General features: G+C 41.8%; 1 protein-coding gene across 15 annotated transcripts in view; it reads left to right on the top strand.

Annotated features, from left to right (window-relative positions):
- BAZ2B (bromodomain adjacent to zinc finger domain 2B) overlaps positions 1-16,063 on the top strand; it is a 142,467-nt gene that overhangs the window by 20,249 nt on the left and 106,155 nt on the right. For 14 of the 15 annotated variants that reach the window (XM_064155482.1, XM_064155549.1, XM_064155541.1 and 11 more), the window contains exon 2: positions 13,668-13,710. The exons of the other annotated variant lie outside the window; for it this stretch is intronic. The gene's annotated coding sequence lies outside the window, so the exon portion shown is untranslated. The remainder of the gene's footprint in view (positions 1-13,667; positions 13,711-16,063) is intronic. 15 annotated transcript variants of the gene reach the window in all.

Raw genomic sequence — 16,063 nt, 5'->3', positions numbered from 1 at the left:
AACGTAGACACAGAATGATTATTTTTCAACTTCCCTGTTGATGGCCCACAGAAAATAACCAGGAAAGCAAGCAACAAGTAGTCGGGGTCAGGTTTCTAGGGATCTGTAAACACAAACTGAATGCAATGGTGTTAAGTTTTAGAACAAATGCATCTTAACTGTCTTTGGTTCTAAATAAAAAGTAGTTTGTTAATAAAACTATTCCAGAGAGGATTATTGCTCATTTGCTTTAAGCTTTTGTCTGAGAGATTCAGATGTCACTTGATAATTATGGCAACACTTAAAAACGCTTAGCATTTCTGTTGATACTTTTCTCAGGAGTGTTTTGGACTCCATTAGTAGCAGAGTTCAATTAGCACCAAGCAGAAGTGCAAGATTCATTCTTTAGCTCAAGCACCAACCTTTAAGAAATGAAAAACCAAGGTTATTCTAGTAAGAAACACTTTATGTATTTGAATTTCAGCTAGTTTGTGGCATCTTTCACCATCATACTCTGCAGTGATCCCTTCTACTCAGATTTTAGTGCCCTTCCTTTACAGAATTTTCTTTCAGTCACTGAGCAGATAACTGAGGAACCTGTAGGAGAAAGTTATGTTGTCAAATTTCACCCAAGTGAAAACTCTTAACTTGAAAATTCACAGACCCCAGAAGAAAGTACTCACAAGCTTATTTTTGCCCAGAAATAGTAGAGATACAGAATGAAAAAACTTCTGCATGTAAAGCTGTAGTCTTCAGTCCTGTTATAATCCATGCTACTGTTTGCTTACCATCATCATCAGAGGCCAGATCATTGTTGCTAAACTAGAAAGATGCCAGGATAATAAATTAAATACATATGAATGTTTTGAAGTAAAATATTTATGACTGCCACTAGTTCCTTATTTTTAGACTATTTTGTGTGTATATAACAGACTTTTCCCCCTCCTTGCCCCCTCATATGTGGTGAAGATGTACATCATCAGCTAAGCAAGACTTGGCTCACAGGAAAGGAGAAGGGGGAGTACAGAAAAAACACTGACAGTCCTGGCAGTAGAGTCCATCACCGCCCCCCCTGCCACACCCCCCAATCTCAGTTTTGTTTTAACTAGTAACAAGTTAAATTGCTCACTTGCTTTACAATTCCACTTTCCAGTCATGTGCTGGTGTCTGCTGTTTTGGTGCTGTGCTACTGTCAGTGTTTCTCATCCTGTGGAACTATTTCCCATTAGTATGGAGAAACACCTAGATGCAGTTCCTGTTTTCTTTGAAGTAGTTCTTACCATAATTCTTTATGCCATAAGAATTACCATGATTTGTAAGTTTTTACTGTAACGTGCAGCTGGATACATGCTGAAAGACAGAGGTGAAACTTGTCAGAGGTGTAGAGTTCTGCATCCAGCTTTGAGCCACTCAAGTATGAGAGAAAGATGGAGTTACTGAAGAGTCTGATGAGTGACCTTTAAGATGTTGAAGGGACTGGAGTACCTCTCCTGTGAGGAGAGGCTGAGAGAGCTGGAACTGCTCAGCCTGGAGAAGAGGCTCAGGGGAATTTAATCGTTGTGATAAATACCTGAATGGAGTATGCAGAGACAATGGATCCAGGCTCTTTTCAGAGGGACTCAGTGACAAGGCAAGAGGCAATGGGCACAGAATGAGACACAGGGCGGTTCTTCTGAATATTAGAAAACACTTTTTTTTCCAGCATAAGAGTGACTGAGTACAGCTGCAGGTTGCCCATGGAGGTTATGAAGTCTTCACCCTTGAGGATACTCCAAAGTTGTCTGTACATAATCTTGAGCATCTTAGGCTTTGGGTAACTGCATGAGCAAAGGGGTTTGACAAGATGACCTCCCTTTCAATCTCAACCACTCTGTGATTCTGCATCACTTTTTTATATTTTAGGATGTTATCACAGAATGTCAGAGGCTGGAAGGGACCTCAAAAAATCATCTGGTCCAGCCCCCCCTGCCAGAGCAGGATCACATAGAGCAGATCACACTGGAACGCATCCAGATGGTACTTGAATATCTCCAGAGAGGGAGACTCCGCAACCTCCCTGGGCAGCCTGTGCCAGTGTTCTGTCACCCTCACAGGGAAAAAAAATCTTCATCAGATTGACATGGAACTTCCACCCATTGCCCCTTGTCCTGTCACTGGACATCACCCAGCAGAGGCTGGCTCCATCCTCCTGGCACTCAACCCTTACATATTTATAAACATTAATGAGGTCACCCCTTAGTTGTCTCCTCTCCAAGCTAAAAAGCCCCAGCTCCTTTTGCCTCTCCTCGTAAGGAAGATGTTCAACTTCCTTAATCATTTTTGTGTCTCTGCACTGGATTCTCTCAAGTAGCTCCCTGTCCTCCTTGAACTAAGGGGTCCAGAATTGGACACAACACTCCAGATGAGGCCTCACTAGGACAGAGTAGAGGGGAAGGAGACTCTCTCTTGACCTACTAACCACAGCCCTTCTAATACACCCCAGAATGGCATTGGCCTTCCTTGCCACAACAGCACACTGCTGGCTCACGGCCATCCTTCCATCCACCAGGACTCCCAAGTCCTTCTCCCCTTCACTGTTCTCCAGCAGGTCAGTCCCCAACTTATACTGATACATGGGATTGTTCTTTCCCAGGTTTAGGTGAATTGTGTAAACTAATTTTGTGTTGGAGTGATACTAGGAGTGCATGCAGGGTCCTAACTTCTGATCAGAAGAGTAGAATATTGCTGCAGTCTTGAAATAACTTACTCTAAGATTGGGAAGTCTTTGAAGTTTCATTGGAAGAAGATGCATGAGGATTGAAATTCAATTTATCCAACATGATCTTTAGTGAAGTAACTTACTATTCTGCTAGTTTCTATGATTTGGACAATTAATGCACGATGTCTTGCTAGAGTAGGACTTCATAAATGTCTCAAGGAAACTACAAATGTGGAAAGTACAAAATGTTTTTTTCCTTGCCCCTCTGTTGTATGTGTCATGAGAGAACAACCACACAGGTGGTGTATCTAACTTTGTCATAAACTGTGAGTTCAGGGATATGTGAGCATAACAGGTTAAACTTCAGCTCTTTTTTGTTGCTTTTCCTCAGAATAATAAAAGTGTTGTAAGCTGTCAGAATGGAGCTACAGACAAGAAAGCTGTGTATTTTGTTCAATGAAAATAATTGGTGATTTTCAGGGAAGAACAAAGGAGCTGATTTTTAGAAAATAAAAAATCAGCCTTCTCCTTTCCTCAGGTTTTGGGTAAGGGAGAACTTGGCAATGTAAATATATGCAGTAATCCATCAAAGACAGAACTGAAGAACCTACTACTAAGCCTATAATGAAATTACTGAGTCTAACTGAATGTAAAGCACTTGTACTGTCCTTTTTTTCCTTAACCAGGCATTACAGAGCTGTGGTGTAAGTGACACTATCAGTGTAAATTAAAGCAGTTCTTATCTTTGCTTTGAGAAATGTAAAGTATTTTCCTCTTACTGGAAGTGTAGTTCCTGCATATCTGTCAATGGCCCTGTAGAGTGGAGGATGCATTCTTATGGCTCCTATCTTGTGTCTGCTTATTTGCTTTATCAGTACCTAGCAGGGAGCAAGATAACTTCTCTATTCCAGATTCACATGTGGTAGTCCAAGCTGCAGGTTCTGCTTTCCTTTTAGCTTCAAGGAAAGAGAACTTTCTGTGGCAGGGTTCTGTGCTTAGGAAACTGTAGAACAGCCTTCACTCACCACTGTGGTGGTTGTGTGTTTTTTTGTTTCAGGGGACATGTCTTACACCTGTGTCTATCATAAATCAGCTGGGTATGCCTGTTATATGGCTCTTGGCAGCTGAGGGATAAACAACTGCAGATATCCATTAGTACTATGTTTTTTTTCAGTGGTAAAGGCTTTTATATTGCCTTGGACAGGATTATTTGCACATTGACCAATCTGAAGCCTTTTATTATTCTTCAAGTCTAACATGTTATTTCAAAGTAGCCGTTTTAATCTGATAAAATATGTTCACTAGCTTAATTTTTTCTGTTTGCAATTCTGCCTTTTAATAATCATTCTTCATTTCTGCAGGCGTGAAGCCAATAAAGGGAAAGGTGTAAGCATACTGTGATTCTGAAAATTAGGAAAATGACTATTTGTTCTTTGCCATGTTAAATTTAGCTTGCCAGCTTCAGGGCCTTTTTTTTTTTTTTTTTTTGGTAGACTTCTGAAACTAACCAGAAAAGTGAAAAAATCACCAATCAGCCAACCCAAACCACCCCACCTGTCCATAAAACCAAAGCCATTTTTCACCCCTTTTGTTGATCATTCCAAAAAGTGATGCTGCCTTCACTATTATGTGTGACTAAGGAACGTGTAGTGTGATCCATTATCTTGTGATTTTCACAGTGATTAATAAAGAGCAGTGATCCAAGGTAAGTAGAGTGGTTTAAACCAATAAAAGCTTACTACAAGATTTTTAATTTAAATCAACCATCTCACTAAACACTCTTAAATGAAAACAAAGATGTAATAGTCGAATCACAAAAGGGGTGTTTTATTATCACAGCTTCTTCATACCCCGATATATTTTTAGTACATATTGCTGCTATTTATCTTCCAGTAGTAGGTACTTGTTAACGACACCTCCCAATGCGTGGCTCTGTAACTCAGATTTGAATACATGCTGCTTCTACAGTAGCATAAAGGCAGGCTGTGGTTCTCAAGGACAGAACTGAAGAGTGCACATTGTGAAACACAGAAGAGGGAATGTGATATTACTGTCTAAGCACTATGTGATACGTAAAATAAGTGCTAGTATGATCCATTTCGTGGCAGATGTCAGAGCAGGAGCCTATGATTGTTATCCTGGAAGAAAATGAGCTTACAAACTAGAGGTGTATGGCCTGCTGAGGGGTTACATGTGAGTGCTTGAACATTCTATTATGCTGACTTGGCTTGTGGATAGATGGAAATTTTTGGTTCCTGTTAGCAAGACATCCCAGTGTCTAAAAGTGCTACACCTTTGTGCTTAAAGGAGATAATGTTATCTTGAGCAAGAGTGAGTTAGAATTACAATAAATTATTGTTATTACATATATACATATTTGCAGATAAAAATGTCTCAATTCCTGCAGTTTACAGATTCACAGATTTCATCAGGTTGAGTGGGACCCTCAAAGATCATTTTGTCCAGCTCTCCTGCAGTAAGCAGGGACTTCTCCAACTAGATCAGGCTGCCCAGGGCCACATCAAGTCTGATCTTGAATGTCTCCAGGGTTAGGGCCTCCACCACATCCGTGGGCAACCTGTTCCAGTATTCCACCACTCTAATTGTGAAAAGCTGCTTCTTAATGTCCAGCCAAAATCTACCCTGTTCCAGTTTCAAACCATTGCCTCTCATCCTATCACCACAAGGCCTTCTAAACAGTCCTACCCCAGCCTTCCCACAGGTTGCCTTCAGATACTGAAATACAGCTCTAAGCTCTTCCTAGAGCCTTCTATTTTTCAGCCCAAATTCTTTCAGCCTGTCTTCATAGGAGAGGTGCTTCATCCCTCTGATCATCTTTATGGCCCTCCTCTAGACCCACTCTAGCAGGTCCATGTCTCATTTGTGTTGGGAGTCCCAGAGCTGGACAGGATAATACTCTTCTAGTTGAATCTGTTCTGTCTTTTTTTCCAGTGTGCCTATAACACATATGCACTGTTATACAGTAAATAATATGATCTTAGAATTACCTTTTTTTAAAGGAATCAAATTTGTATTTTCACACCCCAGCTATACCCATATGTTAGCAGGAGACTTCAGTGTTGGGAGACAGTAAAAGTGAATTTTCTGTGTTCTACATATGATTTCTTGCTATAATAGCAAACATGCCCAATAAAGGTACCTAGATCTGTGGTGAGAATTTGAACATTAAAAACTTTGAACTATTTGTATTCACAGTTCTAGTAACTAGAATAATAATGCAAAAAACCCACAAACCTGTCACTTCATTCCTGCACGCTGTTTACCTTTGCCTTTTTCACTGTGGTTTTGTTTTTCAGTTAGGTAACCGAATTTATTACTTTTTAGAAGAAAAAGAAACAACTCTTCTGTTGCCTCTACAATAGAGGGATGTGGTCTGCCCACTGAAGAAAGTAGGGACTGCAGCTGATCCGAAGGCTCTTTCTGACTTTTGCTTTCACAAAGCAGTGCTAAAATACTCACTGTGTGGCTTCCTGAGTTTAGGACAATAGCCATTAAAATGGACAACTCCCATTTTCTGCTGTTCAGAAAGTGATTTCTTTGTACAATGAAACCGAATTAGCATTTCTTAACGTTCATTCTGGTTTTGCAGTTAAGATGTGGGCAAAGGCCTTTGTTTGCTGCCACTTCTAGAAAATGGGGTATTTTAGGGCCACAAACATCTGTTTTCCTTTTTACTATTCCAGTGAAAGAGTCTTTCAGGATGACAGACCTTATCTTGTGTAGAGAAACTTCCTTCAGCATTGGAAAATATTTATGTGCGTTTTAGGGAACAAGTGCCCCCATTTCATCAATGTTACTTCTATCAGATTCCAAGAAACACTTGCTATTCTGTTAACGTTGCTATAAATGTTAACAGGAGGGTGATACACTTGGACAGAGTTTGCCTAATCTCAATTATTCATTCTTTTATAATGCTGTAACTTTGTTAGCTGTCCTGTCCCAGTAAATATCCAGGGCAAAGTCCTGAATTAACTAAGGAAAACAGAATGTAACTCGAAAGCTTATGTTCTTTCAACCTTTGTTTGCAATATAATTCAAAAGGGTACCAAGTAATTCGAGAAAATCCAGGTGTATCTTTTGTGGTATGTTTGCACTGGAGAAAGAAGCAAATTGCTGCTGAGTAAGAAAGTATCTTGCTTCATAGCGCTACACAAATGGTAGTTCTTTTGCTGCAGTCACTGCTTTTCAGATTCTGAGTTTTCATTTAATTGGAAAGATGCCCCTGCCAGAATGTAAACCAGTTATTCTAGTTTTGCTTTAAAAACCACTTTGCAAAGTGATAACAGTAACAAAGGTGGGAATTCACACCACCCAGTCTTCCCACTTTAGGCAAACCTCAATTAGCTCCATTTATATGCTAATATTAAGCACAGGAAACTTCCTTTTTCTTTAAGTGTACATGATAAGAAAATAATGTGGAGGGGGGAAAAAGAGGATAGGTTATATTAGCATAAATGATGAAATCTTTCCTGTGCACGCTAACTGTCCCATTGTTGGAATGAGAAGCACATTTTTGCCTGTGTGTCTGCAGTGCACTGCAATCCATGAGACACTCCACCTGTGCCTGGTGAGTCCTGAGAATAGAAACAGAAAGTTTACAATCTTCACTTTCAGGCACTCTACTGTTTCTTCTCCTTCTCCCTCTCCCTCTCCCTCTCCCTCTCCCTCTCCCTCTCCCTCTCCCTCTCCCTCTCCCTCTCCCTCTCCCTCTCCCTCTCCCTCTCCCTCTCCCTCTCCCTCTCCCTCTCCCTCTCCCTCTCCCTCTCCCTCTCCCTCTCCCTCTCCCTCTCCCTCTCCCTCTCCCTCTCCCTCTCCCTCTCCCTCTCCCTCTCCCTCTCCCTCTCCCTCTCCTTCTCCCTCTTCCTCTCCTTCTTCTTCTTCCTCTCCTTCTTCTTCTTCTAAATATTCATCTTCCACCTATCTCCACGAGTGTGGGATGTCAGCTGTTGCTGGGCTACTATTCTTAGATTGTTAGAATTTTGTTTTCATTTAAGGATTTGTTGGTGTTATGCTTTGTAATCATAGAATCAGCCAGGTTGGAAGAGACCTTCAAGATCCTCCAGTCCAACCTATCACCCAGCCCTATCCAATCAACTACAATAACCAGTTCTGGAAAAAAAATTTCTGAAATTAAACCTCACTAGAATGCTTTTCTGTTGAGTTTTGTTAGTGGAGTGGCAGTGAGTACTAAGAAAGTTGCAATGACTTCTTTTACTGCAGTTAGAAGGTAAATTCTGAGCTCTTCATGTTTCTATGCATGTATGGTTGTGTTAAGGAAGAGAATATTTAGTCTGAAACAATATTCTTTGGTAATTTCCTTTTTTTCATTTGACAGAGAGGTCAGTGTTGTGTAACTTGATAAAGTTCATGTCAAATTATATCTTTGCCATTGAGTTTTAGCTTAGTTTTCCACTTAGTATTTGTGTATTTAAGGCATTGTGCTAGTTTTGAAGCTAGCTAGAATGTTTTGGTGAGGACTAGATCATAGGCTGTGAAATTAATACAAGAGTGATTTCTACTTACCTCATAGGCTTGCTGAGATGAATAAAAATATAAGTCAAAACACAGATGAGACACTGGGCACACCACTCTCACTTGGGCTGCTGGCTGAGCTGCATCTCTCTAACCTCACCCTCCATTTTGGGCTAATCCACTTTGCTTCGTAAGCCCCTGGCCGAACCTCCATTCTTCCTTGGGACTGGGGTAAGGTTGAGAGGGGTAGGGGGAAGGTGCAGGGGCAGTTGAGAGCCCCTCCTGGGGACTCAGGTTTCTGGAAGGGGAGTTGTGTTCCTGTATTACCTTTTTGCCTTTTATCTTTATGTATATAACTGTATATACTGTAAATATCTGCTTGTATAATGTGCCAGCTGTAAATAACAAGCTTCATTCATATTTCCAGAGCTGGCTGAGTCTAGTCTGGGTGATTTCTAAAGGGGGGGGGGAAGGGCAGGGAATGCCCAAACCATCACGGGCATCTGTTTGTACTTCAGATGGTAGAGCCAAAAGAAGTCTCTGCACCTTTAGGAAGAAAAATACTGATGTCTGTAAGGAACATGTTATTTATAAGAGTAGATGCTTCCTCTGGTTTTAGTTTTAAATTTCAAAGCATCAGTCTTGATGTATATATAGATCTGCAGCAAACAGTATGTTTTTCCAGATCTCAGTCACTTGTCTTAGTCACATTTGCTGTAGTCTATTTCTGTGTGAACATAAAATCATGAATTATTCCTTGAACTTACTTTTATCATAAGGGTTTTTTTTTTATGTTAATTTTACAGTTGTAGAGCAAACCTTTACATGGTCAGCTAATGAAAATTCAATTTTGAGTAAAACAGTAAGTTATCAATCAGAATCACGTTTGCCACAATAGAGGTGCCTTTTACTTACTAGTTGATGTCATCAAGTTGGACCTGTTAGCTGTAAAGTGAATGGCAGAAATGTGTGACAGGCAACTGTGCAGTACTGAGGTAATGAAACATCACAGCTACCAAAACTATGTGCTCTTGTTTCCACCTGAATACTTTCTTGTCATCATTTATTATTTTTGGTTCTGATGATCAAAATTCTTGCTTTTCCTAAGAGAGGTTTAAACCAGTTAAAAGTTACTACCACTGAACTGGTACCTTTTTCTATTCTGTGCTGAGGTGTTCCTGTAAGTAGTCCCACTTGCAGTGGCTGCATCCTGACCTTGCTTTGCACTGGACTGCATGTTCGCTCAGCTGAGCAGAGTGAGACATTGACATGTTTATTGTGCCATTGAACACTGAAGATTGACTTCAGCAGGTCTTTAGCCAAAGAAAGTAAGAGAACACAAATACAATTTGTAGGAGAAGTGTGTTTCCCATTACTGTGTGATGTAATTTGTGTGATATGAAGCTTTGAGATGGCTCTGGACAGTATGAAATGATTTTGCTTATGAACATGTCTAATAATGATTTTTTTTTGCTTTGGGAATACTACTTAACACATGCAGACCCGAGAGTATTTGAGCCATAGTAAAGCCTGATTTTAAAGATGTTAATCTGTTTCTATTTGCATTTTTGCCATCCTTTGTATTACGATTTCTTAAGCGCCTATTCCAATCTTTTGGTGAGAACTTATTTGTTTACATTTGTTTTTACATTTGTGATAAAGTTGTAGAGGATTTCCCAAGTAGTGACTGTGTTCATGTACTAAGGACAGAGAAGATACTAAAAAAGCCCTCTTTTCTCTGTCCTTGGTTTACACACTTGCATCCAGTTAGAGCAAAGTGTAGAGGAAAACTCATCAGCTGCTGAAAAAGTGGTGAAGCAACAGATTAGCAGGGAATATCAGGCTGCATCTACAAGTCACTGTTTCCTCCCAGTCGTCCCTTTTGGAAGTGTTGTTACCCTGAGGAAACAAATAGGCTATTTTCCAATGCATTTGGATCCCTAGGGATCTGGGTAGCTTTTCTATGGAGAAACATTTTCTTCTGCTTGGACAGCATGAGGAAGTTGTGACTGCAGCATGCTCTGCCTACCAATGTGGTGGCTGGTTATCATCCCTTACAAGTGGCAAGCTGGAAAATAAAGAGCTGTTTTCACTATCCTCAACTCTGTTGATCCTTCTACATTTGTCCCAAGGTGCAGGTTTCGGTGGGCTAATCACTGCCTTCAGGACTGATAACAAACTCGGAATGTAGCAGTGTCCCAAGTATTGATGCAGGCAGTAGTAGAACATATGTGCAAAATTCTAACAGGCAGCAAGTACATGAGCTTCAGCTAATACAAGAAATACCATGTTTCCATGTTAGAGGAGGAAATGGGATTTTGTTTTCTGCTTTCTGAAGGACAGTTTAGGGTTTCTAATCTGCCAGCAGGATGGTTGAGAGCAGCAAAATTCATGCTTTGAGTTTTTCCTCCATCAAATGCTTTGCTCCCAGCTTTTAAATGGTAGTAGTTACTGTGTCATACCTCCTTCCATCACTTCTCTTGGTTCAGGTCTAATAGGTTGGGAATTTTTTTGATGTTGTCAAAGCATGCCAATAAGACATAGAAAGAAAAGAGTAATGTTTTGATTTCTCCTTGGGATAGCAAACGTGATTCCTTTCCTGTTTAGGTTGATGATGTTGCCACAAGCTGTTAGGAGGAATGATTTGCTGCTGGTTGTCCTTTGACAAGGGAGAAATATACCTGCTGTTTTCCTGTCAGGCCCAGGAGTGTAGTTTTACAGCAGTGGCCATAACAAAACCAACAAGCCCTAAACACAACAAAACAAAAACCCCACAACCTCTTCCCACCCAGGTTAAAAAATCACACACAAAAAAAAGGAGACAATTATTGTTGGTGTTTAATGCTGATACCTTTCCAGCTTGTCATTTAAAAGTAAACGTAAGAGACTGTGACTGCTGATGTAATTACCTACTTTTATTTAAATTGTAACCTAGCTTATCTAATTGTAAAAGAAATTTTAGCTCCTATAGGTTTTTTGTATGTTATTCTTGACAGTGACACTGTGAGACAGGCCAGCTTTATACTCCTATCCACGTTATGCTCTAGAAAAGTGTTCTGTTTCAAGCAAAACCCCCAAAGAAACCAGTAAGAAAAGGACCCTGATGCCCCATTTAACATTGCTTGATATGTGGGCATTTGTGCATCCTTGCTCAGCTGAAGTTTTCCACCAGTGTAGCTGAAGAGAGCATCTACAAACTTTGTATAGCAAGTATGTGTTTAATACATATGGATCGCACAATCACAGAATGGTGGCCTTTGGAGGGGACCTCTGGAGAACATCTAGGCCAACCCCTCTGCTAAATCAGGGTCATCCAGATCAGGTTGCCCAGGATTGTGTCAGCACTGTGCTCAGGTGGCCAAGAAGGGCAGTGGCATCCTGGCTTGCATTAGAAACACTGTGGCCAGGAGGAACAGGAAGGTGATCATCCCCCTGTACTCAGCACAGGTGAGGCCACACTTTGAGTATTGTGTGCAATTCTTGGCCACGCTACAGGAAGGACATTGAGGGGCTGGAGCATGTCCAGAGAAGGCCAACAAGGCAGGTGAAGGGCCTGGAACACATGGCCTGTGAGGAGCATCTGAGGGAGCTGGGGCGTTGTTCAGTCTGAAAAAGAGAATGTGAGGAGACTTCTTCACTCTCTACAACTACCTGAAGGGAGCTCGGAGCGAGGATGTGGTCAGCCTCTTTTTGATGACAAGCAGCAGGACTAGAGGAAATGGTTACAAACTGTGGTAGGGAGAGGTTCAGGCTGGATATTAGGAAATATTTCTTCATGGGAATTGTTACCAAATGTTGGAGTGATCTGCCCAGGGCTGTGGTGGAGTAACCATCTCTGGGAGTGTTCAAGCCACACGTGGACCTGGCACTTAGGGATGTAGCTTAGCATTGACCTTTCAGTGCTGGGTTGAAGGTTGGACTGGATGATCTTGAAGATCTCTTCCAACCAACTCTATTATGCCATTCTGTATCCAGGAAGGTGATACTTTGAAAAGACCAAGCTGACAAAAAGAGTTATTAGTAAACCCCAACAATACCAGATTTCTGCTGCTACAGCAAGTAACATCTTCCTGAAGTGTCTGTATTACCCTGCTCAGTGTGATTAGAAAAGCTTCATCTACCCAGGGAAAAAGAAGTCTGGGAGGAAAACAAGCTAAACCAGTGTTGAAAAATTATTTTTAGTTTTAATTTTTTAAAATTTTCAGTGAAATGTATATGGATTTTGTACTGACATAAAGATGATTTTGAATTCTCATAGTGTGAGGAGAATTGGAAATCCTTCTGTGAGAGAGATTCATAGAATCAACCAAGTTGGAAGAGACCTGCAAGATCATCCAGTCCAACCTAGCACCCAGCCCTAGCCAGTCAACTAGACCATGGCACTAAGTGCCTCATCCAGGCTTTTCTTGAACACCTCCAGGGATGGTGACTCCACCACCTCCCTGGGCAGCCCATTCCAATGCCAATCACTCTCTCTGCCAACAACTTCCTCCTGACATCCAGCCTGTACTTCCCCTGGCACAACTTGAGACTGTGTCCCCTTGTTCTGTTGCTGGTTGCCTGGGAGAAGAGACCAATCCCCACCTGGCTACAACCTCCCTTCAGGTAGTTGTAGACAGCAATGAGGTCACCCCTGAGCCTCCTCTTCTCCAGGCTAAACAGGCCCAGCTCCCTCAACCTCTCCTCATAGGATTTGTGCTCCAGGCCCCTCACCAGCTTTGTTGCCCTTCTCTGGACATGTTCCAGCACCTCAACATCTCTCTTGAATTGAGGGGCCCAGAACTGGACACAGTACTCAAGGTGTGGCCTGACCAGTGTTGAGTACAGGGGAAGAATAACCTCCCTTGTCCTACTGGCCACACTGTTCCTGATGCAAGCCAGGATGCCACTGGCTCTCCTGCCCACCTGGGCACACTGCTGCCTCATCTTCAGCCTACTATCGACCAGTATCCCCAGGTGCCTTTCTTCCAGGCTGCTCTCCAGCTACTCTGTCCCCAGCCTGCAGCGCTGCTTGGGGTTGATGTGGCCAAAGTGCAGAACCCTGCACTTGGCCTTTTTAAATCTCAGAGCATCAGTAAGGCAATAAAATTCTGGTTCTGTATAAACAGGATTTTAGATTCCTGTTGATTTCTGGGAGGCCAGAATTATTTTTGCATTTTAAAGTTAAGGATTCTATTGACTTAGTGTGTGTACATCCAAAGGGAGCACATTGTACCTCACGGTTCACAATTCAGTCAGTGTAGCATGGGTATGTGTATTTAAACAGCTGGCTGCAAACAAAATATGTGATTACATAACATTTGGCTCAAACTATTCTTGTGTTAATCACTACAGTATCTGGCTGTGGGAAGCAGGCTTTTCAGCACACTGGAAATACTTTCCATATGGGATTTTTGGGAGAAATTTTACTTTTCTCTTTGATGTCTTTTCTGTGACCTTGCAAGAGTTGTGCTGAAAGGATGAGCCAGCTGATTGTTCATTATTTCTTTGTTTGCAGGTTGCAAAACAGCAATGTCACAGAACTGACCACATTCATCACAGTAAGTAAGCTGTGGCAGTAAGCATTCTGATAATTTCCTCAGAAGCATGAATCATATTGGGAAAAGGCAAATGTTATGAGTACTAAATCCTGCATCCAGGTCCTGATTTCAGCAAGACATTAAAAACAGGCTTAACTATGACGTTTAGATTCTTAGTTCACATGGACAATTACTTTAGTGACTTGAGGCTTAACTATCAAGTAGGTCTTCAAAAATGAATGTCCGTGATAACACTGTTAAAATTCTTCCTGGATTTCTTTGTCAGCTTGAGAATAAATATGTTAGAATGTAGTTTTACTATGTTGCATACTTTCAGTACACCTTCAGTAGTTTCTGTGTCTGATATTATACAGTTCAGGGAATGTTTATAGAATCATAGAATTGTTAGGGCTGGAAGAGACCTCAGGGATCATCTAGTTCCAACCTCCCCTGCCATGGGCAGGAACACCTCACACTAGACCAGGTTGCTCAGAGCCAAATCCAGTCTAGCCTTTAAAACATCCAGGGACAGAGCTTCTACCACCTCCCTGGCCAACGTGTTCCAGTGTCTCACCACCCTCATGGTGATCATCTTCCCAACATCCAATCTGAGCCTACCCACTTGTATTTTTTCTCCATTCCCCTAGTGTTACCACTACTCAAAATCATAAAGAAGTCCCTCCCCAGCTTTCTTGTAGGCCCTCTTCAGACACTGGAAGGCCACAATAAGGTCTCCTTGGAGCCTTCTTTTCTCCAGATTGAATGACCCAAACTCTCTCAGTCTGCCCCCGTAGGGGAGGTGCTCCGGCCCTCTGATCATCCTTGTGGCCCTTCTCTGGACATGCTCCAGCATGTCCATACCTTCATTATAGTAAGGACTCCAGAACTGGACACAGTACTCAAGGTGGGGTCTCATGAGAGTGAAGATGTGTGTGTGTGTGAGAATCACCTTCCTAACATTTAAAACTAATTGAGAGATGAGTGGAGATTGATAGAGATAGAATTGATTAGATGAGAGTGTTGATTATAAAATCAATTTTAAGGGCTTCAAAAAGTATTTTGAACAGTCAGAATGTGAGATATTTTGGTACATAATGAGTATGAATTGGTTTATTTACAGTAGCCTAGTAGACTATCTATCTATGGAATGAATACTATTAGGAAATGAAGAGTTTTGCATTTATTTACATGAGTTTGCCTGGGCTTTTTTCAGCATGTCTAAAGGGGGAAAAAAACCACATGTTTGTGTCTTACTCCAGGATTTTGCTTTAGACAAAGCTAACAGTGGAAACTAAAACAGATAAAGAGATTTAAATGAAGTCTGGCTGGAGTTGCTTAGCTCACAGATGCAACTTCTGTCAGGTACAAGAGAGGAAAATCTGAAATTGATTTGAAATTACTTTTTTCAAGTTTATTATTTTGGTGCTCTTCTCATAACCATCAATTCTTCATGGAACAGGTGGTCTCGAGTGCCATCACAAAGCACCTACAGGATGGCCAAGGGATCAGGCTCATCCAGCATGGGTTTAGGAAGGGTAGGTCCTGCCTGACCACCCTGATCTCCTTTTATGATCAGGTTACCCACCTGGTGAATGTGCAGCAGGCTGTGGATGTAGTCTACCTGGACTTCAGCAAAGCCTTTGACGCTGTCTGCCACAAGAAGCTCCTAGCCAAGCTGGCAGCTCATGGTTTGGACAGATTCACTCTGTGCTGGATCAAAAACTGGCTGGATGGCAGAGCCCAGAGAGTGGTGGTGAATGGTGCCACATCCAGTTGGCAGCCAGTCACTAGCGGTGTCCCTCGGTGATCAGTGCTGGGCCAAATCCTGTTCAGTATTTTCATTGATGATTTGGACCAGGGGATTGAGTCCATCATCAGCCCTATGAGGAGAGGCTGATGGAGCTGGGGTTGTTTAGCTTGGAGAAGAAGAGACTTGGATGACCTCATTGCCGTCTACAACTACCTGAAGGGAGGTTGTAGCCAGGTGGGGGTTGGTCTCTTCTCCCAGGCAACCAGCAATAGAACAAGGGGACACAGTCTCAAGTTGTGCCAGAGGAGGTCTAGGCTGGATGTTAGGAGGAAGTTCTTGCCAGAGAGAGTGATTGGTATTGGAATGGGCTGCCCAGGGAGGTGGTGGAGTCACCCTCCCTGAAAGTGTTGAAGAAAAAGACTTGATGAGGCACTTAGTGCCATGGTCTAGTTGACTGGCTAGGGCTGGGTGATAGGTTGGCCTGGATGATCTTGGAGTTCTCCTCCAACCTGCTTGATTTTATGATTCTATGAAATGAATTTAAGTCTATGCCGGTTTGAGGCTAATTGGAATATTTTAATGAGAGAAAAGAATGATGAAGTCTATATCACTCATTAGTTTGCT

Source organism: Pogoniulus pusillus, chromosome 2, assembly GCF_015220805.1.
Source record: "Pogoniulus pusillus isolate bPogPus1 chromosome 2, bPogPus1.pri, whole genome shotgun sequence".
In the NCBI taxonomy this organism is placed as follows: Eukaryota; Metazoa; Chordata; class Aves; order Piciformes; family Lybiidae; genus Pogoniulus; species Pogoniulus pusillus.
The sequence above is the reverse complement of the archived record's forward strand: the minus strand, read 5'-3'. Positions and strand labels throughout refer to the sequence as shown.